This window comes from Equus caballus, chromosome 27 (assembly GCF_041296265.1).
Source record: "Equus caballus isolate H_3958 breed thoroughbred chromosome 27, TB-T2T, whole genome shotgun sequence".
In the NCBI taxonomy this organism is placed as follows: Eukaryota; Metazoa; Chordata; class Mammalia; order Perissodactyla; family Equidae; genus Equus; species Equus caballus.
Window position 1 is genome coordinate 34,141,209 of NC_091710.1, and position 25,712 is coordinate 34,166,920.

Here is a 25,712-nt window from a genome sequence, read left to right on the forward strand (position 1 = left end):
AGGAAATTTTGAAAAAGTAGATTAATGAAAAGAGACATCCTTACTTATATTTAAACATAAGATGAAACTACAGCAATTATAACTGTGTAGTATTGAGCACAGAAGTAGACAACTAGATTATAGGACAGAAAAGAAAAGTGCAGAAACTGACCCTTAAAATGTAATTATGGACAGATTTGGGTGAAAAACATAATGTTTTGTTAAAGTTCTTAGTTGCAGACAATAAAATCCACTCAACTGGCGTGAGATAAAAGGAATTTATTGAGGGAGTGTGGTGTTCACAAAATTGTTTCAGTGAATAAATGAAGAAAAAGATTTCAGGCTGAATTTCCAGAAATGACTACCAAAACCACACCACAGAATTCAACAGCTAAGGGAACTGATGCGCGCACTACAAGAGGAGGCTGCAGAATCAGGAAGCTGCTCCCACAGCTGTTGCTTCAGAACCACACCCCTCTGCCATCTCTGGAAGCTGCCAAAACAGGAATCCATCTGCCTAATTAGAAGCAGCCACCATAGTTGCTGATTCCAGAACTTGCTACCTCTGCCATGATCCAAGCCTGCCAAATGAATACCCATCCTTTCTCTCTAAATAACTCAGTTTAAATACAAGTCTTTTATAAGTACCTCCTATTGGTAGAACCAGACTCAGATCCAAAAAACCTAGTTATATGGAAATCTGGAAGGAGGGTGGAATGGCCATTGAATGAGACATTCCATTGTGTTGACCATGATCTTTATCTCTCACCATAACAGCAACAAATTACAAAGGTATTACAAGAAAATACAGATGAGTATTTTTACAATCATAGGAAGGAGAAACACTTCATAAGCAAAGTACAAACCCCAGAAGCCACCGTATGAAAGACTGCTAGTTTGGACTACCTACAATGTTAAAGCTGTTATAGGACAAAAGATGCACAAACAAAATTGAAAAGACCTGTAATGGACTGGAAGATAATATTTGCAACATTTATAGCAAAGAATTATCTAGAATTTAAAAAGTCTCTTACAAATCAGTAAGAAAAGGATATCTAACCCAATGAAATCAGACAAAGTGAAATAAATAGGTAACTCACAAAAGAACCATAAATGGCAAAAGGGGCTCAACCTCCCTAGTAATTAGGAAAATTCAAGTTAAACGAATAATGAGACTTTTTATCTAGAAAATTGGTAAAAAAAAAAAAAAAAAATTACAAAGATTTTTAATGTCCAGAACTGACAAGGGGCACTCTCATACACTGTAGTGGGGACAATACTTAGACAGAGTTCTGGTGGAAGGTCATTGAGGAATATCCATCAAATTTTTAAAAGTAGAATAAATATCCTTTGATACAGATATTCCACTTTTCACTTTCCAACCTGCAGGATAACTCACACATGTGCATAAACAGACATATGCAGTGATTTCATTATAGCAGTTCACAATGATAAATTCAGAAATAATGTAAATCTCTATCAAAAGAGAAATGATTAAATAAAATATAGTAAGTCTACATGATGGATGTCAAAGCAGTAGTTAAAAAGAATGAGGCAAACTGATATGTATGGATAATACATAAAAACCGCTCTCCATCATATCCATCATATTTGTATAGGCAAATAAGTGCTGACAATTGCAAAGAAGTCTGCAGCGATAATACACACTCTCAAGAGAGTTTACTTTTAAGAGGAGAGTGCAATTGGAGTGGGAAGGAGGTTGCGAAAAGGGCCTTTTTTCTGTACCTCTTCCTTATTGTTTAAATTTTCACCAAAATATATTTGAATGGGAGTTGTACAACTAAAAGGTAAAAGATTACTTTGCTGTTGTTAATATTTTTCAATAAATATATATTTTTAAATTTCAGGCGTAATTTGGGGCTGTTCAGCTCAGTAACAATCATGATAGGCATTTTCAATGCTTAGCTATGTTTTCTGAAATCAGATTACATTTATACTTTGGATAATGGCCATATTTCTAATAATTAATTCCATGTAGTTTTTACCACCATACTTACTCACGTGATACATATTTCTTGATTTTACAATTGGAAAACAGATTTTTTACATTTGCTTTTCTATTTATGTACTAATTACTGAACCTTCAGCAATAAAGCCAGCACCGCTGATTGCAACCTCCCTAATTTCTCCCTAAATAATTATATCCCTATTTTCCCATCTCCACACAAGCACGAATTTGTGACCAATTATAGAAGCCACATGGGAAAAGGAATATATGATTGAGGACTCCAAAAACCCTGTGTTTCCTGAAATAATGCAGCAGTATTGATTGAGAGCAGTTGCATCATTCCCATCTCTTCTGTAAATACATCAACTAGCCAGAAATAGCTTATGAGGACTGAACCTCTTCCTGCCCCAAAGCGCTATGATGTAGGGTAACCAAGAATCACGGAAGACTTGCAATTGCAACAGAAAGGAATTTAGGTCGAATTTAATGATAAATTTCTCATCTGTGAAAGTAATGAAATTTTTTTTTTCACTTTTAAAGATTGGCACCTGGGCTAACAACTGTTGCCAATCTTTTTTTTTTTTTTCTGCTTTATCTCCCCAACCCCGCCCCGGTACATAGTTGTATATCTTAGTTGCAGGTCCCTCCAGTTGTGGGATGTGGGACGCCGCCTCAACGTGCGTGACCTGACAAGCGGTGCCATGTCCGCGCCCAGGATCCGAACCCTGGGCCGCCGGATCCGAGCGCGCGAACTTAACCACTCGGCCGCAGAGCCGGCCCCTAAATATTTGAAGAATTATAAAACTCTGATGAACACGTACTCTAAAAAATAAAATCAGACCTCTGTCATCATCAACAGCAGTTGAGCCATTCCATAAATATTTTTTGAGTGCCTCCCATGTGCCAAGTTCTGTGCCCATCACTGGGAAGTATAAAGATAAAGGAGAGAGGATCTTACACAGAAAGAATTTATCAAACCTGTGGGAGAAATGAAATGCACTCATCCATTAATTCATTCATTTATTCATTTGTTGACAAGTATTACTGAGTGCTAATAAATGCCAACCACTAGGTTAAGCACTAGGGATAAATGGTGGCAAATACTCAGCTACAAGAGTGCAATAAGGGAATAAATTTCCGTGACAGTTTAGAGTGGAGCAAGGTTATTCCACCTGTGATATGAAAGAAAGCTTCAGATAAGTGACACTTGAGCTGAGTCATATGTAAGGTTTTAATAAAGGGAAGGAGGGAATTTCAGGTTGAAGAAACAGTAGGAGCAAAGGGAAGAGAAATGGAGATAGTAGAGGATATATTGGCATAGCGCCTAATGCATAAATGAAACTCAATACAAGATAAATACAATAGGACATTTGGTGCTATGGCAAACAACCCCCAAATCCCAATTGCTCACATCACGTCAAATTTAGTATTCAGTAGGTGGAGATTCATGGACCCATGAATCTAGTTGTTCTGTCTTCCATACGAATTGTGTGTGTTTGAGAGAGAGAGAGATCACATCACAGAGGAGGTTGTAGGGAGTAAGGACCAGGACTGGAAGGACAGACATCACTTTCGCCCACATTCTATTCAGCTGAAAGAAGTCACACGGACACGGTCCAACTTGAGCAAAGGAGACTGGGCTATGTAGTCGCCCCGAGCGCTGAGGAGGTAAGTGCACCTGGTTTGTTGATCACTTAGCATTATCTCTGCCACAGAGATAACCTTATCTATAAAGGCTAATTCATTTAAAGGACTATTATTTAACATTTAAGTATTTAGTATTTAATTATTGATACTTCAAGCAAACGTTGAGTAACTATTTTGCAAGACGATGCACTAGATTCTGAAAATGCAAGAAAGATAATATACTGAAGGAGTTTACAATTTAGGCAGGGATCAGGACTCACATATAAAGAGAGAAATAACACAATGTAACATATGGTAAGTGTCAAAATACAGAGCAACACTTTATACGGCTTTATTTTATGATTCACATAATATTACTATTAAAAGAACCAGATATACTGTTCTCTGGATTTCCTTACATCGTTTTAAGATAGGCTTACAGTGTTCCCCAAGCACAGAGACAAATGTGTTGCCCTTTTAAAACGCAGAGCCGTGAAGAAGAAAATGGAAGACCTTGAACAGGGAGTAGTATGTGCTCTCTGAAGGAAGATGCAACTCATACAAATGTCATGGTGATTTATTCGGTAAAGGCTCCTGAAGGAAGTTACTGGATCTCCTGACAAGCAAAAAGAAAAGTTTTTGTCATTTTATTTGGACCATTTACATTTCTCACGTAGAGGTGGTGTATCATAATCATTAGGAATACTGGCGTTAGAGTCAGACCCACATCATTTCAAGTCGCAGCCCCGTCATCTATTGGCTTTGGGCAACAACCTCCCTTACCCTCAGGTTCCTCATTAGTAAAAAAAAAAAAAATGGGGTGAAACTGGTGGCCAAATAGCCATTAATGATTATTCTTAAAAGTCATGTAGATAAACAGCATATTATCAGACTCCCACTAGGTTCCTTATACATAACACCTCTGACACCTGGGTCACCGTGGTAACAGGTGCTTAGGTTGTTTTTCAGGAATGAGAGTGAACTCCTTGTGCAGTTCAGGCTGGTTGAGACCACCGACCCATCAACTGGGCCTGCGCCGATGACCGACAGGTGACCCTTTGATGTCAAGGAGCTGAAAACACCCTCAGATCATGCCAACGCCACCACTTTGTGAACAAGTGTCCTATGAGGAGCCATGAAGCTTGACCACGCTTGTACACATCATCAATAACCTCGCTTCTCCTTACCTCCAGTCATCTATCCCCACACTTCAGACCGCCCTGCCTCCTTATCACACAAATAGCCCTAATCCCCATTTTCCAGGAGCCAAAATTTTCTCCTATTTCATTGCTTGCCTGCCTTGTGAATAAATCCTTTCTCTGCTGCAAAACTTGTCATCTCAGTGATTGGCATGCTGTGTGGTGGGCAAAACGAGCCTGGTTCAGTAACAATGGGATAATAACAACAACAATAATAATAATAATAATAATGCTGCCTCAGGCTCTCCTAAGGACTGCATGAGTGAATACATCATTATACTTTACCACCTGGTGCATGATAAATATCTTATAAATGAAATAGGATGATGATAAAATCAGTGTTTTTGGAGATTACTTAACAACATGATAGGTTGTACAAAGATACAATTTAAAGTAAAAATGGACATAATGTCATCCAAATTTTGATTTAAAAAATATTGAATAGATTGACACAGACATACAGACAGGAAGGAAATTCACCAGAATGTTAGCAATGGTGTCTTTAAGTGGTATAATTATGAATTTTTTTCTTTTTTTATACAAGTCTGAATTTTCAGATATTTTTAGAGTAAATATTTATTTCTTTCATATGCACTCTATTATCTCAAAAATCTCTTACATCTCTTAAACTTTATACACACGTGTAGTGCTTTATTAACACGATATGATTCATTTATGTTATTTTCTCATAAAGATAAGAAGACATCCCTGAGGAAACTCTTTGCTTTGCTCCTGTGTTAGAATAATTGGCCAGCAACATTAAAAATTAATCTGCTGAGAAGCAAACAGTTTTTCTCGCTCCTAGGTTTTTTCTCTCTCAGTCAATAGTAAAGAAGTAAAATCTCTCTTCAAATCCTTATTTTTCCCCTTCTTTCTATAACATGCACCTGGATCCTGAATCAACTTCACGTTGGAATAATTCCAAATAACTTCTAACATAAAATTTCACTAACAGTGGAACACGCCAATCAGAGATGTAGAACTCTAGAACTCCAAGCCATTTCAGACTTTCTTTAAAGCTGGAGCTAAAATATACTGAATTTATATGTATATTGCAGTTTATGGATTTAAGTATAAATTGAACTTTTGAAAAAAAATGATCATTTTTATTTCCGTGTGAGATGGTTTTCTCTTTTGCATGGATGTTTCTTGAGTCAAGCGAACCCTTGTGTAAAGAAAATTCTTTTAGCATGTATTCAGTTTGGATATAGGAAAATTGTACTTGACATTTCTCTTAAATTGTTCTCTTCAAGTTATACTAATTTGAAATCAGAGCACATAGAATTGAGCTCATGAGGGAAACCTACTTACATTATATTACATTACCCTTGCCTATATGTGGCTGGAATAGTAAGTGTAGAGAAGCTTTTGCCTTGGGGAATGGAACAGCCACTGTTCAAAATGATGGACGAGTTTGCTCTTGTTATAACAGGAAATGCACAAGCCAAGGACTTTGCCCCCTGTCTACCTCTTGGCAGTGGCTTCAACCCCTAGGCCATCTCACCTATAATCATCCCCTTAGGAAGGCATTTTCTCCCATTTTGTTATTCTTGTTGGGTGATGGCTGATTATTTTTGCTTTTAGACCAAACAAAAACAAAACAAAACAAAAAGACAAAAAAACCTTTTTCTGGCCTTTTGTGGTTGTTTTGATTGCTCAGTTGGACTTTTTATGCTTTTAATCGCCTTCCTATTAATTATCTTTATTTGCTTATTTTATGTCTTTTCCTTCTTTCCATGTTAAATGGGAAAAAAGAAGTACAAATCCCAGGTCAGCGGGTATGAGCTTGGGTATGCCAACCCAAGCATGCTGTTCCCCCTGCTCACCTGTGTGTGCGTTCCTCACCGTCTCCGAGGCATATTCCCTGCTCTGGTCTCCACCGAATTCCTCCAATAAGGTGAAGACAGTCTTTGCCGCCCTTTTCCATGTTAGTTTATCTCTTGGCCTGACTACTATTTGCAAACATAGCCAGTTTCTCTCCCATAATACAGAAGATGAAACCACCTGGAGAAGGACAGTGAAAGAAGAGTTGCAGAGGCTGGGTTGTGAAAATACCAGCCTCGTTCTTTGTCCCAACACCTGAAGAGACTGTGTTGGGCCGTTCCTCAACACTCTTTGTCAATACCACATCAAGAAACCCAGCCCAGGAAAAGACTTGGAGGTATTTTGGAGGCATGGCCTCCTCTCTGATGTATGTATTCCCTCTGCAAACATCAGCAATAGGCGAGCTGGCCTCTTCATCTGCTTGTTCAAAGACAAAGGATTGTATCTCTTGAAGGAGCCCTGCTTTGAGGCAGTTCCAACTTTAGAGAGCTCTTCCTCTTGTTGAGTCTAAATGCTCACCGCAGGAACTTGCTTTTGCTGGTCCACGTCTGCCCTCCAGAGCCTCTCAGAATAAGTCTTCTTACTCTTCCATGTCACAAATTCTTCCTAAATTCTTCACATACATTAAATAGAAGCTACTACCAACTATTAACTCTACATCCAATCCTTTGAAATCCAGCTAGGAAAATAGGACTCTCCTACTCCTTTAGATCATAAATGAATAAGATAAAGAAGGCATCAAATCCCTTCTTTATTTTATAATTTTCTAGATCTAAGCAAAAATGCTGGGTTTTTTTGTTGTTGTTGTTGTTTTTTTTTTTGGTGAGGAAGATTGTCCCTGAGCTAACATCTGTGCCAATCTTCCTCTATTTTGTATGTGGGATGCCACCACAGCATGTGTAGGTCTGTGCCTGGGATCTGAACCTGAGAACCCCAGGCTACAGAAGTGGAGTGCATGAACTTAACCACTGTGCCACTGTGCCAGCCCCCACGAAAAAATGCTTTTTGTTTTAAGAACTGAGGGGGCACCTCAGTGATCCTCTAGCTCAACTCCCTCACTTTTTAGGTAAGTAATCTAAGATCCAGACATCTTGGTTGAGATCAGGGTCAAAGAACTCTGGTTACCAGTAGGAGTGTAGTAGAGGATTGTCTTGCTTGTTCTCAGAAGATAATAACTGTACTTTGACCATTGCAAATAGTTTTCTAACGAAATTGTTTTATTGCACAGCTTTCTGAAACTGTTTTACAGTAAGTTAACTTCTAGTAACATATTTTAGTTCCTAATCTTAAATACTAATTTATTCTAAAGTTTTTCAAAAGTTGTACAAAGAAGTTCCAAAAATATCATCAGAGACAAATAAAAACAACCACAGCAAAATTCACTCTCCGTTTTCCCCAGAATATCAAATCTCTGGGAACTACACACATACAGACGAACACACACATGGGCACTTACACTCAGACACGCACAGAGTGAACAAACGTCTCTGTCTTTCCCACAGCTGACTTTCATATAAACTCAGGATTACCACTATCAGTAGGGAGATGCAATCAAGATACTTAGCCAGAGAGCTGACATTTGACATTACCTAACAAACAGGATGTCAATACAATTGGGCTTACTCATACTGCTGCCCTTGAGAATTTGAAATAATATTAAAGGACAAGAACAAGAGGGCTTTCCCGTGTCCGTACTGCTTTTCACATACTCGTTTGGTAACAGCAGGGATGGAAGATCAATAAAATCATTAGGAAAGAGCTGTGCCTACAACTGGGGATGAGCTTTGCTCCAAAACTACACATAGTCTCTTCCTCCTTTAAAGATATATAGAAGAATATAAAGACGAAAATTCCATCACCTAGAGTAAAGTGCGATGAACATTTTGGTATACTTCTCCAGTATTTTTCCCATACATATATGTAAATCTGTAATATTTACAAAATAGTGATCAAAACGCTTTTTCACTTAACATTATGTTGCATTTCCAGGTCACTAAACTGTCTTCAGGATCGTAGCTCTGCATTTTTCTGCATGCTGGATATGCCATTTTTTATACAACACATTTTCTGTTGTTCAAATTTATTTTTTAGTCTTTCTTTCCCTACTGTGACAAATAAGGTCATCTTTCCCATCCCTTGTCCATTTCAAGCTAAAAACAAACACCACATATAAAAGAATTAGATCTAAGATTCTTTTTCTGAGAGTGATTCTTGAGAAAGAATTATGTAATAGCACTGTAAACAAAATAGAGATAAAATAAACCAGGAGACAAGTGTCGCTCACTGTTCCAGCAAAAAGCTGACTCCAAAAATTACAGGCTCACAAATAGAAGTCTATGAAAGAGCAACATGGCCGAAGTTAGGAGAAAAAGAATGCAGAAGCAAGACCCAAATAGCCACAGAGATGGGGAGGAAGTAGGAAATGGACATGAAGGATAGCTGGAGGCTGACACAGCTTCCCCCGGGGCCAAAAAAAACCAATGTTGTTTTACATCTTCAGCAAACGTTATGAACTATAAGGCAGAGGGATAATGGGCCTGTGCTGGTGAGAACAGCAAGTTATTGGTGTGTATAACAACGTTTGCTATAAATAATGTTCTTGATAACGCTACTAGGATAATAAGAAGTTACATGTTGTCGCACTGGCAATGAAAACAAGATGCATTTGGAAACAGATGACCCATGGATTTGTGGAAATGGAAACAAAAGCAAGCAGCTTAAGCAGCAATGTGTTGAGATCAGTATTTGAGGCAATACCTGCTGTGTATTTCACCCAACACTGTGCAATACAGAAAGTGTCACGCACTTATGTGTTAGATGTCAATTCATATGTTCCTTCAACAAACACCGAACACCTCCATACTCATGGCTCTGGGCTAGACTTTGAGGACACAGAGATGAATCCTACACCTGTCTTTCCTCTAGGACAGACAGGATGCGTGAGCTCTCCTGACATTCTGTAACTTTCCTTCCAGATACTTGTTTCAGTTTGGAATCGCACATTGTATTTGTGACACTTGTGATTATTCGATTAATGGCTGTCATTCCACCAGACCATAAGTTCCATTGATGTGTCTTGCTCACCACTGTTTTCCAGGCACAGTGTTTAGGACATAATAAATGTGCAACGAATACTTGTTGAAAAAACACTAAATGAAAAAATACTTGTTATAAAAGTTAGTGATAAGTGTCATGAGAGGTATATAGATAAAGACTGCTTAATTCCCAGGACAGAGAGATTAATTCCAGATAAAAGCTAAAAAGTTTTAAGGAAGGGATAGCTGTGACACTCAAGAGACCAGATTAAACAATTATTATAACCATCTAGGTGAGACAATTATAGGTGAGGGCATAAACAAGTAGGGTACAGATAATAAGAAGGGAGAGAAGCAGATAAATAACAGTATTACAAAGATAAAATTGGCAGACAGTGGTTGCTAATGGGATATGAAGGGCAAGGAGAAGCAAAGGGTTTAAGGATGTGCCAGGTGACTGGGAGGATAGGGATTCACAGAAGAAGAAAAAAAGTGGCTAGATAGGGCCATGGAGGGCATAGGACTTCAGATTCAGATGTATCAAGGTCATCCTGAAGGAGACGTCAAGCAAGTCCTTAGCAGTGTGGATCAGGAGGTTTATCAGAAGATCACCTCAGAGACACAGACTTTTGAGACATCTGCACAGAGATTCTGCTGGCAGTTATAAAGGTGGATGAGGCTGTCCAGGGAAATATTATAGAGAAAGAGAAGCAGAGGACCAAAGACTGGTGCTTGAGAAGTGTAGAAGTTTGGCAGGGTTATTTGTATGTAGTTTAGGAAGACAGAGAGGAGAGGGCTGTTTCTCTTCCAGGCCCATAAAACCCTATCAGATAAGAAACCATCCTACTCCGTGCTGGGAAAGTCAGTCTACCCCAAGGAGGCCTTCCAGGCTTCACAGGTCGGACAACACCAGTGCATTGTATAAAGGCAGCAGCCCAGACTCTCTGGCACCAAAATGGCTGGAGAAGTGTTAGAGTTTAGGACCTAGGTGGATGGCACACTGGACCCCAGCCCATGCAGGCTCCCAAATGCCAAGGACAGCTCTTGGTTAGCACTCCTATTTCTAAGATGTGCTGATTTATATTATCAACAGCTGTGAGCTCTTTGATGGGCAGCCCAGTCTGACTGGTTGGTTGTGGGGCATCCTTTGAAAGCAATGAGGTCACACAGCTTGAGGCTTGTCTATCCCTGTTGTCAAACTGTTTTGTCTCCAGTCTCCTACAGTGATCACTTTGGGGAGACTGGAGCACCTCACAATTTCTTCCCCTAAGCTGTAGCTAATCTCACCCCCGTTTACCACTCCACCTGTTGAGAGGTCTCATGTCCTTACGCACCCAAGGTATTGTTATGCTAAACTACTAGCTAAAATCACTCGAAAATATGTAATGACTGAAAAGAGGAGAAAGGTGGGTAAAAACAGCAATTTTTTTGGTCTCCTTTATAGTAAGAATAGATAAGCACCCAAAGTGGTTAATAGCCAGCACTGACCAGGGCTTGGTTGGTAGTAGATGGTCAGAGTTGAAATGAATGAAATAGTGATGGAAGCATCATGCAGTACATTTTGAAGCTTATGGCAATAAATGCAAATTAATCCAAATATATGCACTGGGCTTTAACTAAATGCCAAGAACTGGGACAGACAATGAGGACAAAATAAATAAGTGAATGGTCAAAAGCTCCAGGAAAGTAACTTCCATGAGTTGCTCACACAAAGGTCACAAATTAAGAAGCCGGAGGGCAGTATGAGCTGCAGAAATCTCAGGATTTTCCTTGGCCCCAGAGAGGTAGGTTGGGGCCAGCTGTGAGGAATATTGTATCCTATTTCACGGGATTTGTGATATTTAATAAGCGATGGAGAGCTGGTAATAGACTCAAGCAGAAGGAACACGAAATAATTTGATTTTAGCATTTATTGATTATATTTTTCTTCCATATTCCCATTAATAAATGGTTATATATAATAGCTGCTAAATTCTGGATATAATTTTCATAATAGTTCAAAGGAAAAATGGTTTTTGTGGAAAAATATTTATTTTACTAGAAAAAAAAAGTCCGAAAATATGATTTGATTTGTAGAAATTTGCTTTCGGATAATATCTCTAAGAAGGTATCTGTTGTGTTTTTATTAGGAGGAAAGAAGACCACAGACAGGACAGAGCCGTGGACAGGACAGTTACAGCTCTCCTTCCTGTCATGGCAGTGTCACAGGCAATCAGTATGCTATCATATGGTTGTGCTCATTCAGGTTATAAAGAAGAGAAACAGGTATGTACATTGACATTACTTCCCTATGAAGCTACACAAGGAAGTAAGGAAGAACAAGCAATAGCGTCCACAGTCATAAGCAATTCGGAAGGTCAACAAGGAAACACAGCAGCCCCAGCTACCGTAGCAGGGCGAGCTCCTCAGTCGTCAAGGTATCCATCGCTCTCCAGTGTGACTCGGTCATGCAGGTGGCTCGGTTCAACTTTGTCTTTGCTTCTCCTGACGCAGTGAACGGAGTGGTCAAGAACACAGGCCCTGGAGCACTGCCCGCCTGGGTCTAGATCCAGGCTTTGCCTCCAAGACACTTGGGAAACGATCTGATTGGGTCTTATCATCTCTAAGAAACACAGCACATACCCATCCCGCAGCATTCTTCCAGCCACTGCCTTGTGGGCCACAGGACAAACCAGACAACTCCTTCAGGTGGGCATGAAGGCTTGGTTGAATTAGTCACATGATGGAAAGTATGGTCCCCAGTGCATAAGGAACCACTGTCGCTGCCTTTCTCAGAAGGGGGCAGAGCTGGTACTCAGAGAACCATGGCGTGCCATCTGCTCCTCAAGAGGTGCATGCCACACCCAGAAAGGTAACTAATAAAGAAACTGAGTTAACTAAGCAATATAATAATAACACAATATAACATATATAGAATATATACCAAATCCTATATAGAGAGAATCATACAGAATATATTGTAAAATTCTAATAATTTATAATATAGGATTCCATAATATTATATAATATAGTATTATATAGTATTATTATATTACAATATACTATATAATACTTACAATATTATATATGCATATATGTATTGTGTATGCATATATGTATATATGCATATATGTATATGTATTATGTATGTAAATAAATAGAATAAGAATACTAGAACTTAGTTAACTAAGCAATATGAAATGAGGTTAAACGCAAGTTTAGAAAGAAACAGGAGAACACTTGTTCGACGTTCCACAGTGGTCTAATTTCTGTTGAGACCATCACCAGCACACCTCATAAACCACCATAAGAGAAAATCTATTTCTACATAGACTCTAGTTATTAATAACAATCTTACATGGGGCATCACTGGCATACTTGTATTGTTTCCTATCTTTTTTTATCTATACAAAATTTCCATTCTAACAAGCCAGGTTCAGAAATCTCATAGGATTGGTTATATCTACCCGAGAGCAAAAATTCATTAAAATTTTTTTTCATGAAAAATGTCAAACAGCACAAGTAAGGAGATAATAATATGATAACCATGCATAACCGCACAGCATCAGCACCTGCCGGCGTTTGACAGGCATGTTTCATCTATGCCTCCCCCTTGCTTGCTGAGAGATGAAAGTGAAATTCTCATGGACAAGGAGAACATCAGTGTTAAAGGGCCATGTTCAAAGAGGGAGGGCTAGGCTTCTCTGGCACACAGGTTTTCTTTACAGCATATTTTTCTTCCCATTTCCTCAGCCATTACCCAAATTCCGCTGGTGGCCATGGAGATGCCTCTTAGCATGGCCTCAGAATAATCTCTGTATTTTGCTCCCTGCCTCCAAACAAGGAGATGGTAACTCAAGTCCACAGACCTCTAGGGATCCCACAGATCTGCTTCAGCCAGTCTGTGAAATCCCAGAAAATGAAGGCAAATATTTTTACATGTATTTATTACATTCGGGAGTTCCAAAGCTTCTATCAGATTCTCAGAGAGGCTTACTACCTACAAAAGGTTAAGAACCTCTGCCTCTGCCAGATCTTGAAACTACGTATAGCAAACACACTCCCTAGCCAATTCTCTATATCAAGACCTTACGCCTGTCACCACCTCCAAGATGCCTTCCCTGATCATCTCACCTGCACTGATTTCCCTCATGTTTCCCTGCAGAATTTAAACCAGGCCACTTTCGTATTTATCACATTCTACTGAGATCCTGTTCACTGGACAAGCATTCATTAGCCACCTACCATGTGCCAGTCACTGTCCTGCACTTACTGAGGTGTGCTTTGTCCCCATTGCACTGTTAGAAGAAGGCAGAGAACATCACAGCATCCAGTACATACGCTGCGTCCAAGGACAGATTGTAGTTGTAGCTCCGTTGAATGGAAACAAAAATGAGCATTTGGCATTCAGCTCAAGAACAGTTAAATTGGGCTCGTGATTTTTTTTTCTTTTAAATGAAAAAACGAAACTTTTATAGAATGAGGAAATAATTTGATTATGCCGGGCATGGTGTTAAAGATGCCCAGGCAAGGGGTCCCTCCGCTACCCCAATATACTGTGGCACTAGAAAACTATTCCAGCATTGCAAACTGTATATGCTGATCTCCACCCATCCTTTTAGCAGCCCCTTCAAGACACGGGGGTCTATGTGAGATGGATAGTTGGGTCTCCACTAAAAAACATGCCTGGAAATACTCAACAGGAAGTTCCCCCCACCATGGAGTCAGGAGCATCAACCTGGCACACAAAGGGCAGCAGGGTAGTTACTAAACATGCTAATTTTTCAATATTGGGCACGTGCATCTTTTAAAGTACATAGACCTCCCGATGATTACTGAGTTGTTTACTAACAGAGGTTGAAGATTATTATGCTAAAGACTTGGCAGAAAGTAGTTAACCCTATTGTTACAGAAGTGGGGGGTGGGGGTGATCTGTGTCCAATTTTATGTAGAACCTTCTAACCCAAGTTCCATCCCTCCTTCGAGTAGAGGCTGCTTGTATGGGGCTAGTTTTGCAAAACTCTTAACGGATTAAGCACGCCGTTTAATGAACAGATCTGGAGTCTAAGCAGTGGCCCTTTGATCCTCAGTTATCCATCTACAACGGGGACACTTCCGTTGAAGTAGGTGGTTGCAAGGATCAAATGAGCAAAGACGCGCTAAGCCGCACGTTGTTGTCACTCCAGGTACTGCGTGGCTGCACTCCGTGCGGGCCAGGTGTGCTCGCCTCGGCGTCCTCTCCCAAGGCGGGAGGGACAGACGAGAAGGGCGCGGGGAGGAGGCAAGGAGGTCACCCCTCGTCCCCAGACTGAGCGGGGCGGCAGAGCCTCACTTCCTGGGCACGTTTGGCCGGGGCGTTCCCAGGGGACTGGCCAGGGAGGCCACCCTCCCCCAGGTCGGCTCTGCGCGCCTCCCAGGCTGCCCGCCCTCCCCTCCCGGAGGCGCCGCGGGCCTCGGTCCCTGGCCAGCCCGTGCGCGAGCGCCGCCTCCGGAAAGGTGAAGGCTGGTCGGGGAGGCGGGGATGGCGATGGGGGCGGGGACCGCGCTGCCAGGGTCGCGGCGGCCGCCCGAACGCGCCCGAGCCCAGTGAGCAGCGCTTCCCGCGCGGGGCGCGCCCGGAGAAGGCGGGCCAAGCCAGGACCCCGGCTGAGGCGGGAGGAGGAGCTTGCGGAGCCACCCCTAAGCCCTGCCCGCCGAGTCGCGGCCCCGGTGGCATCGCGGCAACTTCTCTGTGGAAGCCCCGACGCGCGCCCGGCGCGCACGCGCGCTCCCACTCGGGCACGCGCGCTGCTGGCGCCCCGCTCCTCCGCGAGCCCGCGCGCCCTCCGTTTGTTTCTTCCTATTGCATTCGTCCTCACACTCTAAATTAGGTCAGCGGGTGGAAGTTACACCTGGTACAGCCCCCGGCTCTGATGCAAAAGCAGCTTTTTCACCCCGGCTTCGGGAAAGCATTGCAACTGTGCGGTTCGGTCTAGCTTACCGCCCCCATACCGTGCAGAAAGCGCTGGCGACCGTGGCGCTGACAATGGTCTGCAGAGGAGAGCGGCGAGAAGGCTCTTTTCCACCCTAGTTCGGCCGGCTCTGCGCCTGCCCTCCCTCCAGGGACAGGGAGGAGGGGGTGCGACAGGTCGCCGCGCGCGCGCTGGTGCGCCCGGGTCCGGGGTCTGACCGCCTAGGTGAGTTCCTGCTCTTCTTCTGTCATTCCAGTTGCTGAGGGTGACCTGTTTACCTTGAAAACTTAGACGTGATCAAAACGTATCACGGTATGCAGTAAGAGATTGCAGGATGTGCTTCAGATATTACACCGGATAAATCAGAACTCAGAGCTGCAGGGGACATGTTTTGTTTTAAAGGTGAAAATGGATTTGTGTTTTCATGGAGCGCACGTGTATCTTTCCCTTTAGAAGCTATCACTTAGGAATTGATTTTTAACTAGCAGGAGGCGATGAACTAAGATAACTTGAAGCCAGAAAGTTTGTCAGAATAATTTTTCGTTGATCTGAAAGAGCGTATTGAAATATTCAAAGCTGATGACAAAAATGCAGTTTAAGAAGGAATATCAAAGTGAGATGGCAGGATTTGTATAATATTTGCTATATGTATGCCTTTTGGTAGTACCTGGGTTCTTTGTGAAAATGTAAGCATGCAATGCTTATGCAAAGGGAGGATAAGGTTGTAAGCATCTAGGTGCAAAGCTTTATATCGGTTGGTGCATGAATTTAAATGTATATTGAACATTTCATGCTGGCAAAGAGCTGGAATATATCTATATCGCTTTGAGGTTAAGGTTGTTAACAATATTATAGGTAACGATTGGCATTTAACCCCTCATTTCAGCTGCTAAAGTGCTTTTATGCACGAGACTCATTAGCCTATGGAGTCTTTGACGTTACCGGCTAAGGAACGGTTAATTTGTTTTGAAGTTTAGTGAAGAGAGAATGGTAGGTTTTCTGGCTGAAAATGCGGTGTAAAAGACTCCCCAGTGTTGGTAAAGGATGCTTTGGGGGAGCTCAGAGGGGAGGATCATTTGAGAAGAATGAAGCAACTCCCTGATGGCCACTGATTGCACAGAACTTCTTTCACAGGAGACCCCAAGGAGCTGGAAAGTGTCTCCTCCCTGGGGAAACCACTCCAGAGAACTTTGTTAATGCATTTGGTCTGATTTGAGCAGGGAGCTCTCTATAGACTCTTCTCTTAATTCAAATCCTATTTCTAGAAAGCTTCAATTACTGTAATGATGATCTTTGGAAATAATTTTTCCTTTTGTGTGTGTCTTAATATGGCTGAAGCACCAAGGTAGTTCAAAGGTTTTCATCAAATTTTACTTACCGGAGGGGTGTGAAATTGAAAATGCTATGTCTGCATGGTTAACTGCCTTAAAATGGAGAGGCAGGAGGGCTCTCCCAATAAATCTTAAATCTCTGTTTATGTGTGTCTTCTAAAGCCAGATTAAGAGAACTGTAAAGAAGGTATTGATGGTCACATATTGCTGATAGGTGGATATGCGAATACTTACATGCACTTCACTTGTAAATAATTCACATGCACCTTTAGAAAACTGGTGTCCAAAATTTGAAACCCATTGTAATGAGGACCCCATCATTGCTTTGAAGAAGGCACAAAGGACCAGACAAGCTTGGCAATATACAGGATCTTAATGTTGAGAAAAAAATGCAACGAAATCCTTGTGTTTACTGCATGTTGATGTTCTGATTCGCATTTTAAGTAGCAATTGAGTCACGTTCTCATTGTAATTTAGCCCTTGGTATAATGCATTGTTGAGATTAGGCTGTCAGCACTTGTCTGTGCAATCTGAATGTTTTTACTGGTAGAGAACTTAGGAAGTGTTCTGAGAAGAATGGCATGAAAGTATTAAGATAACTAGGGATTTATTTAAGGACAGACTGAAGGAACTAAATATTGAGCCTGATCCTGACGTAGTTTGGTCCCTGGGAAGACTGAAAGTATAGTGGTGCTAAATGGCCAGTGGATGTCCTTCAGCTTTGTTATTCTCTCTCTTGATATCCTAAGAGAGTACATAGCATAGACCTCTAGCTAAGAGGTATCCAAAAGGAGCTGACATCCTACACCTTGGGTACTTACTTCACATCCAGAGAAACTTCTAACCACCCAAGAGACGGAATTTAGAGTTTGAACTCCATCACTGGAGGGAATCCCAGCTTTGAGCCATTTCCTCGTCTGTGAAATGGGGATAATGATACTTCTTATAGTGGTGGTGAGGAGCGAATGGGATAATTGGTGTAAAATGGCAGTGCGGTATCGGCACACAGTGAGCAATTTTACAAGAAGGAGAAGGTTGTTGACTTAAATATCATCTCCTGGGGGTTGCAGAGGGGTTGTTGCATAATTGGGGGTAGAATTGAATATTTGGGTAAATGGGTCAATCCCCTGTCCTGGTACACTTAGTGTACTCTTAGAGTATACACTGTACCATATGCTAGACTCAGTAATGAGCATCCTTTGGGGGGCTCACACTATCAAACTTGCATCTCCTCTACCTTAGATAGGCCTTCTGCTTACCTAGGTTGAAGAAGTTACCTGTGGTGGTTTTTGGACATAATGATGAGATAGTGAGGGAGGGAGGAGATGACCAATTGAAATTCTAAAATCGAATTTAAACACTAAATTAACTAGTTTCTGTTAATGCCATTAGAACTATGGCCCTCATAAAATGATGACAATTCCTCATTTTCCCATGGTCAGTTAGAAACGTAGAGAACATCCGCCATTATTTAGAAACGGAGGATTTGGACTGGGGATGAAGCAGCACTAACATTCATTCAGATTTTCACTTGGTCGGCATTTCTAGGGCACCTAAGGCACTGCGCCAAGCCTTCAGGATGCAATAGCAAGAAAAACAGACCTGGCCCCTCCTGGACGGCAGGTCTGCGGAGAATACATAGGTAAACCTGTAATGTGACTGCGCTAAGCGCTATGCAGGAAACACATAAAGGGAAGAAATAGGGAACTGGATCCGTGGAGGGCAGCAGGTCAGGAATGCTTGCTTGAGGAAGTGATATTGGGGTTGTGAAGGAAGGTCCTTGGGGAAGAAAGAGCATTAACGCCCAGTGAACATCACTGCGGGGTCTGTGGACGCATGCGCACTGTGGGGGAGGACCGTGGCGAGGACAGGTATCCGACGAAAGGGGAGATGTTGAGTGAATGAGGCTGGAACCCTAGGCCTGGGCTGTAGACACGTTTTGTTTTGTGTTAAGGGTTACAGTCTCGGTAGAACTCTTACTTGTTTTGTGTCAACATTTTACCCTAGGCGTTTTTCAGACTACTCGATTGAATTATAAAAAGGATATTTACAATCACTTTTTTTAGCTAATCAAAACCTAAATTAATATTCAACGTAATTGACTAGTTTGTCAGCTCTTTGCGTTATTAATTGTCTGACGTTAAAGCATTTAGCTTAATTTTCTTTTTTTAATATACAAATTTTTGTTTAAAATACGTATTTTGTATTTTAAACAAAAAATCTGTTATCCAGTTTGAATCTATGTATCTATTCAAGAGCTGTAGGGACTGACTCACTTGTATTTCTCCTCTGGGAAGGCTCCCTGAGCAGACTCTGCGAAGCTGTGACATAAGCCTGCGGGGCCGCGGCAGGAAGCAGTGTTCACCCTCCGTGGGGTGGACTGCTCCCCGGCACTGTCCAGGCAAGGTCACAGGGCAAGGTCACGTGAGCATTTGGCATATGATCCTCTTCACCATATATGTGGTTTTATTCTCTTTGGTTTCCCTGTTCCCTTCTCTCTTCTCTTCTTTTTCCTTCTTCTCTCTCCTGTTTGTCTTTTTTTCCTTTAATGTTTTTTCTCTCTCTCTCCAGAGGTCCCCATGACTATTTCTCAGCCTTTGTAATTATGCTTTGGCCTCAACCTCGGGCCTTAAAGAGTGTTGGCCCTGATTTGGGTCATTCTGGATGGTACTGCCTGTGACCTTCTTCCTGTTCCTTAATGCATAATTGTTCATGTCCAATGGGCACAACCTTTTCCCTTTTCGTGGTCATCCCCAGGCGTTACCTGCGGTCCTGTGCATTGGTTGGTCTCAGCTCTCCTTTCTCATTTTTTTACATCAGGTTGCAGATAACAGAAACTATCCAAGCCACTTTAAGTAGAAGGGGTTTAATAGGGGAATTAGGTGCTCACGAGGAGGTTGCAAGGGAAAGTTGCAACTTAAAGGAGAGAGGATCCAGGCTGAGGTTGAGGGATGACTCCCAGACAGCATGGCTGAACCGGCCCTCAGGGTTGCTGCCATCATTGCCACAGTCTGGAGGCTGGGAATCGGAGCCACCGTGGGACCTGCTGACATCCAGAACACAGTGTTTGAGCTGTGTTCCAGAGATCAGAGAAGCTGCGGCAAAGTGCCACTCCATCCAGGAAGCTAGTGACTGAGCATGGCTAACAACAACAAAAACAAGCTAGCAAACCTCTTCCTTAGCTACCCTCCACCTCCCTTCTAATCCCCCTCATCTCCCCAGTAGAACCTCATCTGTGCCCAGAGCCCTAGCTGCAAGGGACTCTGGGAAATGTAGTTTATAGCTTTCCAGCCTCAGAGATGGAGGATGCACACTTGAAGGAGACTGGAATGAACGCTGAGTGACATTCCATCATGTCTCACACTTATGGAAAACAGATTTCATCAGAGACTTAGCTAAAATATTTCATTCAAAGCAGGTAGATGATATATTGCAAGAATCAGAAAAAGATCTAGTTGCTAGCCAATTTCCATTTCAAACAGATGGATATGATAGTCATTACAGTTGAAATTGCTGGAAAAAGCATCAAGCAAATAAATAACTAAAAATTACCAAGCGCGTGCCTCTGCTTGTGGTTCTATTTGAATGCGAAATAATATTCTTTTGTTTCAGTTTAGCAGTCAAAGTAATATATCAGGAAAATGATTTTGAAAAGGGTCCTACCCACTGAAGTCCTGGATAGCCCCCCGGTTATGAAAAGCAATAAAAAGAATGTAGTGTCCGATCAAAGAAATAATAGCTCCTGCCAGCTGGTTCTTTCGTGAGATGAATTATCTGTGTATCTGTGTTTCTACTGAATCTTTCTTTGCTCTGTAACTTTAATGGTGCTTTTTTAAGGATTACAAAGATAGAAATAACCTGTTAATTGGAGTTTAAAATAAGAATATGCTTGAATTCATTCTAATAACTTATGTCATACCCTGGTGCTTGTCACATTCCTTTTTATGCAAACTAAAGTAGGTATGATTGGATTTCCACTGTTGCTAAGTAATAAATTATCATTTATTTGTACTCAGAAATTACATTAGCATGTCTAGGAATTTGTCTTGATTATTGAATGAAATCATTTTATATTTGCCTTTGATATTTGGAACTAGAAAACGAGAGAAGAGTAGCTGAGACAAATGGAGTTACTTAGTGAATATGTCAGTCTATTACATATATATTTTAAATTGATTTTCTCGTCTCAAAATAAGACTCCATTCAGATATCTTCTCTGGTAGGTGATGAAAGCATTTAAGTGCAGAATTACAAATGTCGCCTGGGGTAAGCCACACTCTAATATAGTATATTCTTTTGAGTCCAGTGGTGACAGCAAGAGTTCAGCCACTCCACTCCAAGGCACCAAAAATAGACACATCAAAATAAAAAGAGTACTCTTGCTCTGTAAATGCAGCTTTAGACAAAATCACTGTCTTCTATACTGAGCCCCCACCTAAACCCCATTTACTGTGTCTTCTCAGGAGGGAACTGTTTGCATCTAACGTTATATTATTATTTGATTAATTCTAAGGGAAAGGGAGTAGTATTCATCTTTCTATGTTATAGTAACACATTAATGACCTCTCTAATTCCAGCTTCTCCCTGCCCCCAATCTTTGTCTTTCATTCATATTTGAGTAAACATTCAAGAGAAAAACCAGGATTTTCCTCCCTCTGGCTTATAAGGGGGATGAGTTCTTGTCTTCAGCTATATGGAGCTTAGTTGAAGATTAAGTCATAGGACACAACTCCTTTTATGGATCGAAAATCAAAATGATCCTTTGATTTGCCAAGTGTATTATAAATTAGAAGAACGTCCAAATTGGAAATCACTTTCTAGTAAGATCATTGATGGGCCACATTGAAGCAGGGATGTGAGTAGTGAAAGCATGCGTTTTTTTGTATATTTTTTAAAGCAAAATGTGGAGAAGAACCAAGCAAGACTAGTATTTGAACATCATTGAATGATTTGTTTATTCACTGGCTCAAGAGGTGGATATTAAGATCCTCTTGTACTGAGATTGGTGCTAGATGCTAAAGATACATGGCTCTGCCCTTGAGAGGCTGATGGTCAGGGGAAGACAGCGATAAAGGTTTATGGTAATATGGCACTCTTGTCATAGGTATGGAGAACAGTGGGTTTCCCAAAGAGACAATAGTGTCTTCTCTCATGGTGAGGTGGAAGGTGGAATTAATTGAAACATAAACATATTTTTGACTTCAAGGAATGTCTACTGATAATTTTAACGATAACAAAACAAGAAAAAGGCAGCCAAGAGAGGCAAAAATGGCAGCTGTCCAGGACCATATCTTTTATCTGCTCCCTTTAACTCACAGCAATTGAAGTAAGTGAGCTTGTCAAAAGCTAGAGGTTTTTAAGTGTTTAAAGAAAGAATGAGCTTGTAAGAAAAGAGGACTGTCTTTGGTACTTCAGTCAATGCTTAGAAAGTAATCAGTAATCTTTAAAAAATGTCAAGGGTGGGGGCAAGGAAAGGGGACCTCAGTCCTATCAGGACTTCAGTCCTACAACCACGAGAAATAGAATTCGATTCCAAGAATGGGCTTGGATGCAGATTTCCCCCCAAAGCTTCTAGATAAGCGCTTAGCCTGGCCAATATCTTGGTTTCAGTCTTGTCGCATCCTGAGCAGAAAATTGAGCCATGTTGTGCCAAACTGCTGACCTATAGAATTTTGAGCTAATAAATGGGCATTGTTTTAAGTTAAAAAAAAAAAGATCAGAGCCCATAATGTTCTACAGGACATCAAGCTTATAGTTAGGGTAATTCAAGAAAATGCAAACACATTCCAGATGTTAAGACATTTGCAAATTAAGATGGCAATGCAAAGATTTATGCAATTATGAAATAGATCTACAATGACCATATGACTTATTGTTCAATCTGGGACACTTTTGAGAGTGAGGAGGCACTATTAATGATTGCCTTGAGGAAAGAAGCACAAACAGGGACTGTCCCAGCAAACCACGATATATGGTCACCCAAGGTTAAGGTGCTAGTTGTGTAGCATTATTGCATTAACTGCAGTGTTGATTTTTTTTAAATTGTGGTAAAATATACATAACATAAAACTTTCCACTTTAACGATTTTTAAGTGTTGTTTAGTGACATTTAAGTGTACAGTTTCACATTGTTGTGCAACCATCTTCATCATTCATCTCCAGAACTTTTATCATCTTGCAAAGCTGGAACTATACCTATTAAACAATAGCTCCCCATTCACCTCTCCCCCCAGCTTCTGGCAACCACCATTTTACTTCCTGTCTCTATGATTTTGCCTACTCTAGGTACCTTTTATTGGTAGAATTTAGTATTTTCCCTTTTGTGATTGGCTATTTCACTTAGCATAGTGTCCTCAAGGTTCATAGGTTCATCCATGTTAAGCATGTGTCAGTTTTCTTTCTTTTTAAGGATGAATTATTCCACTGTGTGTGTGTGTGTGTATATATATATATACACATATATGTATATATATGTATATGTATATATGCCATATTTTGCCGACATTTTGTTTATCATTCATTCCTAGATGGACACTTAAGTTGCTTCCACCTTTGGCTGTTGCAAGTAATGCTGCTATGAACATGGGTGTGTGAATATCTCTGTGAGCACTTGCTTTCAATTCTTTGGGGTATATATTGGCAATATTGATTTTTTAAATGAAGAAATTAAAAATGGAGGGAAAAAAGAACCTTCTTGTCCTCTGCAGATCTTTCTGGTCATACTTGTTTAGCATAGTACTCTGTCAGACTGGAGTCCATCTCTGCCTCTGCAGTATTCATCAGCAAGAGCAGTTGTTGCAGATAATCTAAAGAAACTGGAGCTGAAAAAAGCACCCAGGGTCTCAAATGCTATCCCCACACAAGAACGGAAGCTAGTTTTTCTGTCACAAGTACCGTGATACGCTGACCACAGATGTTTCTAAGTGAAAAGAGCTGACGTCAGAATGTCAGAATCAGAGTCAGGTGAATGGCCTTCAGCAGCTCAAGGAGATCCACAGCATGAGACCGAGCATCAGAATGCTCCAAGTGACCAAGAACATCTTGTAACACAAGGGACCGTGAACTTCCTGGAAACAGGCAACAGAAACAACAACCATCTGTTGATTGGGAAGCTGAGATGAAAGGAGACAGGCTACAGCACACCAGGGGGACCTTCCAGACACAGAGGAAGATATTCTTCCTTTGGCTGGGGAAGTAGATATCAGAATGCCAATGTCAAGAACACTGGTGCATCTGATCTCAATTTCGGTAATCCCTTTCCGGAAATAGAAGCATCAAAATACAACTCTTCATCTGAAATTTTAAGTAACTTTATTTCCACTGGGAATCGATGGTCTTGGAAGGTAATGTTGACGTGTCTGTTAACACATGAGGATTGCCACATTTATGGATGGGAATTGCTCCTTCTCTTTAAGTCTCTTTGGCAGATGGCAGCCCTCTGTGGAGTCCGCAGTAGAAACTCATTCATCTAGAACAGCCGCCTTGAAGGAACTTGATAAACTTTTGGTCATTAGAGCTTCAGAAAATACGTCTGCGGAAGTTACCTGCCAATCAGCAATGGTAACTGAGAGCCGAGCAAGTGTTAAGGAGCTCTAAGAAAAAATGGACCCAAAGGGAAGATCTTGTGGCTGTCCAGAATGAACAGTGTCCACAAGTTGGCTGTCATCAGACTGCACCTGTATTGATAAGGACTGAAAAATTAACAGGCAGGTGCATATGAAAACCTGCACATGGATTTTTATAGCAGCTTTATTCATAATTGCCAAAAATTGGAAATAACCAAGATATCCTTCAGTGAGTGAATGGATAGACAAACTGTGGTATAGCCATGCAATAGAATATTATTCAGTGATGAAGTATCTATCAACCCGCGAAAAGACATGGAGGAAACTTAAAGGCATATTGCTAAATGAAAGAAACCAGTCTGAAAGGCTACATACTGTATGATTCCAACTATATGACATTCTGGAAAGGCAAAACTATGAAGACAGTAAAAGATCAGTGGTTGCCAGGGTTTTTTTTGGGTGGGGAGAGAAGATGAGTAAGTACAGCACAGGGGATTTTTAGGGCAGTGAAACTTCTGTGATACTGTAATTGTGAATACATGACTTTATGCATTTGGCAAAACCCATAGAATTGTACAATACAAAGAGTGGACCATAATATAAACTATGGACATTTGTTAATAATGATGTACCAATATTGGCTCATTAATTATAACCAATGTTCCACACTCATGTAAGATTTTAATTAAACAATTGCATATAGTATATATGTATATTTGAAATTAACAAGCACTTCACCTGATGCTAGCATAGAAGATGTCAAAAATGTTAACTTCAGGGGTGTAAGTGATGGCACATCAAGTGGTAGGAAACAGAGCTCCAAGTCAAGGAAATTAATAAATGAGAGCAGTTCTATCATTGTAATCCCAGCTGAAACATCCAATCAGCTACACTGTACCTTAGGTAAGAAATTTCACCCAAGCTCTTAGCATGTGAGGAAGATGCACTCAATCAGACTTCTGAGCAAACTATGTCCTTGCCATCCAGTCCCGTATTGGTTGAAGACTTGGGTCAGAGCCCACAGAAGCCATCAACAGGCCTGAAACCAAGAAAATGCCAGTCCTGAACCTGCAAGGCCGTCCGTCATTAACTGCCTCCAACCTTCAGCTATTAATTTTTCCTACTACAGACAGTGACTGGATTCTGCACGCAGGAAGCTCTTGAGGTTTGCACTGAATTGGCAGACATGCATACCTAGCTCTTCCTGTTTTGCTAGCAGAGAATGTTGTAGTTCCTACCTGACCATGGAAAAAT

The 25,712-nt window shown here is 41.0% G+C and overlaps 1 protein-coding gene and 1 long non-coding RNA gene across 6 annotated transcripts in view; one reads left to right on the forward strand and one right to left on the reverse strand.

The window, feature by feature from the left end:
* Positions 1 to 243: 243 nt before the first annotated feature.
* On the reverse strand, positions 244 to 15,725 carry LOC111770951 (uncharacterized). Its single transcript, XR_002804448.2, has 3 exons — positions 15,603 to 15,725; positions 6,600 to 6,777; positions 244 to 4,190 (listed from the first exon to the last, which is right to left on the reverse strand). It is a non-coding gene; the product is annotated as an uncharacterized lncRNA (long non-coding RNA).
* Positions 15,293 to 25,712, forward strand: part of TRMT9B (tRNA methyltransferase 9B (putative)) — a 55,031-nt gene continuing 44,611 nt past the window's right edge. For 4 of the 5 annotated variants that reach the window (XM_023630803.2, XM_023630804.2, XM_023630805.2 and 1 more), the window contains exon 1: positions 15,649 to 15,787. The gene's annotated coding sequence lies outside the window, so the exon portion shown is untranslated. Of the gene's footprint in view, positions 15,482 to 15,648; positions 15,788 to 15,818; positions 15,965 to 25,712 lie in introns of those variants that run through there. The other variant, XM_070253513.1, reaches the window with a different exon arrangement.